The following is a 7,178-nucleotide window of genomic DNA, read 5'->3' on the forward strand; positions in this document are numbered from 1 at the left end:
AAATGTCAGGTAAAGAGGAGGTTTCATAAGAACCACGCAAAATGTGTAAGGGTGGCTTTTGTGTCTATAAGGCTGCATTACATTCTTTTCTTAAAAGGGTACTTACTTCACCGTAATATGAACTTAAAACCCTTTAAATTTTCATTCTGTCTCGCCCGATTCTAGCTATTTTAGAGGAACGCATCACCTGGCGCATAATATACTTGCCACCGGTCAGCTCTAGATCCTACAAATGCTGCAGGAGGTGTCTATTTAGACCCTGTTGCGCATGCTCAGAAAGTGCTATATTTCTGCTCCTGACTTTTCCCCCTCACTTCTAACTCGCCTCACTGACTATCAAGAATTGCATCATGGATGGTGTCCCGTTACCTAAAGCTCAACTCCTCTCTAAAACCAAACTCAAGGTAATCCCGCCATCTGCTCTGTCCACTTTTCCTGACATCTCTATTACCATTGACAACTCCACTATCCAACCAACAGACCAGGTTCACTGCCTTGGTGTCACCTTTGACTCTGCTCTCTCCTTTTTCATCCCTCACATCCAGTCCCTCACCAAATCCTGCCGCCTCCACCTGAAAAACATCTCCCGAATCCGTCATTTCCTCACACAAGAAACGTCCAAGTAACTAATCCACGCACTTGTGATATCCCGCCTAGATTATTGCAACTGCCTACTAACCGGTCTCACTCTCTCACGCCTTTCACCGCTTCAATCCATCCTCAACACTGCAGCTAGATTATTTTTTTTCTGCCGCCGTTCCTCATTCACTGCTCCAGTATGCCAATCACTTCATTGGCTCCCCATACCCTTCAGAATCAAATTTAAACTTCTGACCCTGGCCTCAACAACTCTGCACCCCCTTACATCTCTATCCTCCTATCAAAATATACCCCTGCCCGCCCCCTTCGCTCCTCTCACGACCTGCGGCTATCTTCTACTGTTGTTACCTCTTTCCACTCCCGTATTCAGGATTTCACCCGCACGGCACCCCTCCTGTGGAATTCCCTTCCCCGTTCCATCAGACTTTCTGCCTCGTACGCAACTTTCAAAACCTCTCTGAAAACCCACCAGTTTAGGGAAGCATACAACATTCCTTCCCAGTACTCCCAACCATCATCATAATCAAGCCATCTGAACAATCAACAGCTTCAACACATCATCACAACCAGGTCAACTCATCCCCATCCAAGCAGTCTTCTCCTATTGTCTCACTTCCCCCTCAACCACCTACTAGATTGTAAGCTCGCAAGAGCAGGGCCCTCGTCTCCTTTGCCCCAGTTTGTTATTGTATGTGTTATTGTATGTGTTTCTAAATTGTTCTACTGACTGTAACAACACTGCGGAATCTGCCGACGCTTTATAAATAAATGTAATGTAAATGTTTGTGATTTCAATTTTCAGAACTTTTGCAGTTAGTTTTTATCAGTTTGGTCGGCGATCGCCCTCGTTATTATTGAATACTTTGAATGTGCGAAACAGACATTTTTTGTTACAAAGTTCATACGAAAACAAATTCACTAGTGTGTGTACATACATATATAGCAGAGGCATCCAACCTGCGGCCCTCCAGCTGCTGCAGGACTACATCTGCCATAATGCTCTTTCAGCTAAGGGGCTGGCTGGGGAGGATGGGAGATGTAGTCCCGCAGCAGCTGGAGGGCCGCAGGTTGGACACCCCTGATATATAGACACACACACACACTGACATTTAAGTGGTGATCTCAGATTTTTTTTTTTTTTTATTTTTTTTTTTTTTTTTGTGCTCCGTGAATCTTGTGAAAGACGCAGCGAAGCTCAGGTCCGTCGATAGACTGTCGCTCGGCAATCCCCCATGGAATATGCCGGAGCTTTTTCCTCCCCACCCCGGCCGAGGCCTGCAGGAGGGTCGGATCTTCGTGGTTCCCTCCGAAAAGGAGAACCTCTATAGGGAAAAAGGTGGGTAGCCAAAAGACTTCTCCCACTTCTCCCAACAGGCGACTGGAAACCAGTCCTCACTGCGATACAGTGGTCCAAAAACGTCAAAACTGAAATCGTATCCAAAGAAAAACCATTTGACAGGCCGTGATCAAAAAAAAACTGTGATCCATCCTAATTAATAGGCACAAGTGCACCAACGGAAAGTGCAAATAGTGATAATAAATAAGTGTCCAGCCATTTTCCGTGAGGCCGAAAAATAAAAAATTATCCACACACATGCCCGTATGGGTCTTGGAGTGAAAAGTGCTTCATCTGTAGCATTGGCCTTCAGTGCTCCTCGTGCTCACACATTTCACAACTGCAGTGCAAAGTTGTGAAAGTGACACCAGAATTTCTCTGGGGCTCAAGTGGACACCTCGGGCTCCATGCTACCTCGGCCCCAAGGCCAGAGGATCAAGTTTTTCCCCCCTTCCCTTAGGGTACTACACTTGATCTTAGCCAAAAGGCCGAGAAGTGGTGATCTCAGATATCCTACGTCTGCATATGGCATTAATAATGGTTTTTATTTTATATGAAAAATACCTATGATATTTTGTTGTACTGTATGTAAGAGCTGCAATCTTATTGCTGGTATATTTGTTGGAATAAATTTACTGAGAAACCATTCAGCTGAAAATAATCTCTAGCCCAAGAGGTATAATGTGCATACTGCTAAAACAATGTAGAGTCCAACACGCGCATTATTGAGCTAGCAGTATGCTTCTAATGCAATCTTTGATGAGGGTTCATGGGAAGTGAAGGAAAATTTGCATGAATTACCCTTGTTATGGCTTTGGTGAAGGCAGGAGATGGAAAATATAAAATTGAATAATGGATAGATACCAGTGCTGGATTTAGTATTGCAGAAACAAAGGTTCTTTCCTGAAAAATACATTGTAAAAGGAAGCATAAAAATGCAACAACCGATGTGTCTGAGCTGCCCCAATTAAATTGTACAGCACTGCATAATTCATTGGTACTTAATAAATAAAAGGTAATAATACTTACTAATGGGTATAGGGTATATATACGGATACATGGATTGTGTGATGAGTAGCCATTCCTGCAATCAGTGAGTGTTTTTTATTGCAGACTGTCAATGACATTTCAGGGGGCATCAGCCAACTGCATCAGCATAGCTTGTCCATTGGTTAATCAAAATGGCCAATATAGACTATTAAGTCTGTATTTTCTTTAGCCTCATTTAAGCAGAACAGCAGGGGGGAATAAATAAACAGGGTATACCCACTGCTCCAAGAATGCTTGAAGAGTATACAAGGGATTTTTCGTGTTGAACTTGAATGATACATTCATGAATTGCGTACATTAATCTTAGGAAATATTTGAATCAAATATTCAGGGATCCACAAATACCAGTTTACGATTTGCATATATATATGTGTATAGTTATTAAATGTATGTATATATATATATATATATATATATATATACATACACAGTTAGGTCCTGGAATCTTTGGACAATTTTCATAATTTTGGCTCTGTTTGCCACCACAATAGATTTGAAATGAAACAACCGAGATGCAATTGAAGTGTAAACCTTCAGCTTTAATCCAAGGGGTTGAACAAAAATACCATTGAAACATTTAGGAATTGCAACTATTTTCATAAAACGGTCCCATTATTCCCAGGGGCTTAAATGTAATTGGACAAATCAACAAAATAATAAATACAATTAATTTCTAATACTTTGTAGAGAATTCTTTGCAGACAATGACTGCTTGAAGTCTGTACACATGGACATCATCTTCAATGCTGGGTTTACTCCTTTGTGATGCTTTGCCAGACTGTTACTGCAGCTGTCTTCAGTTGTTGCTTGTCAGCAGGTCTGTCTGCCTTAAGTTTTGTCTTTAGCAAGTGAAATGCATGCTTGATTAGGTTGAGATCAGCGGGTTGACTCGGCCATTGTAGTATATTTCACTTCTTTGCCTTGAAAAACTCCTGGGTTGCTTTTGCAGTGCGTTTTGGGTCATTGTCCATCTGTAAAGTGAAGCGCGGTCTAATCAAGTCTGAGCAGACAATATATTCCTTCACATCAGAATCAATCCAGCTGTTTTTTCTTCTGTCACATCAATAAACACTAGTAACCCAGTGCCATTGGAAACCATGCTTGCCCATGACATCACACTACCTTCACTGTGTTTCACAGATGATGTGGTATGCTTCGAATCATGAGCCGTTCCAATCCTTCTCCATACTTTAAGCCCATTCGTTATTTTACTGTAACTTAAATTTATTTTGGTAAACATGCTTTGCGCATGTTTTACATCTATTCAGATCCACTGGGCGTATTACGCATGTTTTAAATCTATTCAGACCCACTGGGCGCTTCAGACAAGATTTACATCTGCTCAAATCCACTGGACCTTTAACCCCTACCACATATATATATATATATATATATATATATATATATATATATATATATATATATATAGTATTTTTTTTCCTTGTAAACAATCATTTATGGTCCTAAAATTACCGTGTTATTTTCTCATTTACTGCTAGATCAAAGAGGCTCAGCAAATTAATTTAACAATATGCTTCCTAGATCAAGTAAAATATATAGAATCAAAATATGGATATTGAACTATTTCCTACCATGTGGAAAATCTAATGATTTTGATTCATAATGTGCAAAATCTCTCATTTGATACAATTTAGGAAAACAATATTAATAATAACTAGGTCGACTGAGCTTTATCTGATGATAGCCTGCAGGCCAATACTCTTAATGTTCCTATTTTCCAATTTCTAAAATATGACTGTGTGCTCTGTACAAAAAATAGCAGCTAAAGAACAGTTTCATTATTTTTGCAGGGTATTTCATTCAGAATTTTTATATAATTATGTTTGACATGGAAGAAGGGGAAAAAAGCTCTGTAAATGCACTGTATTATAGTTTATCATTACAGGGTGGTGAACTGCATTGTGGACATTTGTGGATGAAGTAGCCTCATGGTACTTGACTGGGTAAGTCTGAACACCAGAGGCATATAAATTTACCCAAAACTCACATTGTTCTTCTAAAAAGAAGTTGGAAGCCTTAACAGCCTTATAAAGTTGTATTTTAATAGCAGTTTTGATGTTTGTAATACATCAATCTATAAATGCATTAATGTTATATTTTGCTTTTAGTTCTGAGTTTCATTTATCAGTGATTATAGTTTATGATGGGCCAGTTTAATAGTTCTAAGTAAATCAAGCGCAAGAACATGTAACATATATTGTTGTAAGATATTCATTAAAAAAGTATGTTGTAATCCTTAAAGCCAAAGCTTGACTTCTGTCTACTTTAGCGAGTACGGTAGTAAGGAGTGGCACAATATTCTGTATATACTTGTGAGGCAGGGTTTCTGTGTAAGAGAAAAATCAAGACTATAATTTCATTAGTTAAATGAAAAATCCAATACAATTTTAGTATTTGTTTATAAAGACAAAAACAGCAATACAAACTAACAAACATATCTCACAACGTCCTAAATAGAACAACACCTGAAACTCTAACATGTACTAAGCTAAACCCCCAAGCAACATGTCCCACAGTACCACCTTTGCCCATAAACAGCATGTGAGTGGCACCTTTGCCCCAAGCAGCTTATCAGTGCCCCCAAATACGCTGCCTGTGCTATCTTTGCTCTAGCTTGTCAGTGCCCCCAAACAGCTTATCTGTGCCATCTTTGCCCCAAAGCAGCTTGTCTGTGCCAATCCTGCTCCCCCTTTCAAGGTACACCATGGCAGACGTATATAAACATACTTACACAAATATGCACATGCTTACACACTCATACTCTCTAACACACACGTACACACTCGTTCTAACACACTGCCTCTCACTACTTACACATACATGTACATGATCTCAAACAAACGTAAACATCCACATTCATGCTCATTCTGTCTGTTGCTTGCACGCGTGACGTAATGTAACCCCACTGCATGTCTGTCTCTCTCTGTCCTGGTTCAAAATTGTTTAGATAGGGCCCTACCGACCTGGATCGGTGGGTTGGAGAGCTTGCCCTGTCTCACTTGTGACCGCTGCGACCCTTGTAGGCAAAACAGAAACATGTGTAGAGTGGCATAAGCTTTTGGGACCTCAGATATCTCTTCAGCTGACATCTTTTGACAATACATATTGGTTACTTGGTTATTAACATAGTAAAACTGTTTTTATATGCAGGAAAGGTAATTGTCTACAGCCAGATATTAAGGTTCAGATGTCTTTTGATGCAGGGTACATATTTAAATGAATCCACCATCTATTACAAAGTGTTATACAGTGGCATTAAGTGCTTTGTCTGCTTTCCTATACGGTCAATTTTGTTTACTTAATTCAGTGTGTGATGTGTTGATATAAAAAAATAATTGTAATGCAGAATGTGAGGTTTTGCCTGTAGCCTCATTATGTTTCCAAGGTGATGATACATATACTGTACATTTTATATTTCAAAACAGTTTTTTTGGTCATTCAAATCATTTGTGAAGCAGGCCCGCTTTCAGTAATCAACTGAAAGGGCCTTTCAAGAGGTTCATCTGTAGTAATGAGCCTTTCCAGTGATTCATATTTTGATAGTTTTGAAATAACTTCAGGAACAAGTATGCTGTATGGTGATTTCACTCTATCTCACTGGCTGCTGCAGAAAATGCTTATTGATCCACATAATCCACATAATAATAACCCTCACAAGTCTCTTCATTGAAGGTGGAAATAACTAACATTATTAACAGTAAAATTTGCCATCTTATAGTTGTAGGACAGGTAATTATTAGTGCTTTGCACTAAAACTGACATAAATATAACATTCTATGTTATGATGGTTGATTTTGTTTTTTGTTTTGCTTTTTACATATACTAAGAAGTAACTAAGGGTTTTCAGTAAACTTTGACACTTTACTATGTGTTAAAAAGGGCAAACCATGAGTTTATCCTGTGGGAAGCTACTGGCTGCTCTGTATCCACCTTGCCACAGTGATGAAATAACATACAGATCCCATGTCTATACATCCAGCCATGACATGCAATATAATATCTACAATGCTATAACGATTACTACTTATAAAGTCATAACCCTGTTTGGACTTTATGCATGTCTATTGACTTTGTGTCTAGAATACTCATTGTAAACTCATTGTCATCTCTTTTGCTCTTTGTCAGTCATTTGACACCAGCTATACAAATCCTCCTTAAGTTCTGTGGATCC

The 7,178-nt window shown here is 39.2% G+C and overlaps 1 pseudogene; it reads right to left on the bottom strand.

Annotated features, from left to right (window-relative positions):
- Window positions 1-2,256: 2,256 nt before the first annotated feature.
- On the bottom strand, window positions 2,257-2,436 carry LOC149302790 (U2 spliceosomal RNA; annotated as a pseudogene).
- Between the last annotated feature and the right edge of the window lie 4,742 nt (window positions 2,437-7,178).

The sequence above is a fragment of the Sceloporus occidentalis genome, unplaced genomic scaffold, assembly GCF_023333645.1.
Source record: "Sceloporus occidentalis isolate IW3139 unplaced genomic scaffold, rSceOcc1.0.p SCAF_17, whole genome shotgun sequence".
NCBI classification, from domain to species: Eukaryota; Metazoa; Chordata; class Lepidosauria; order Squamata; family Phrynosomatidae; genus Sceloporus; species Sceloporus occidentalis.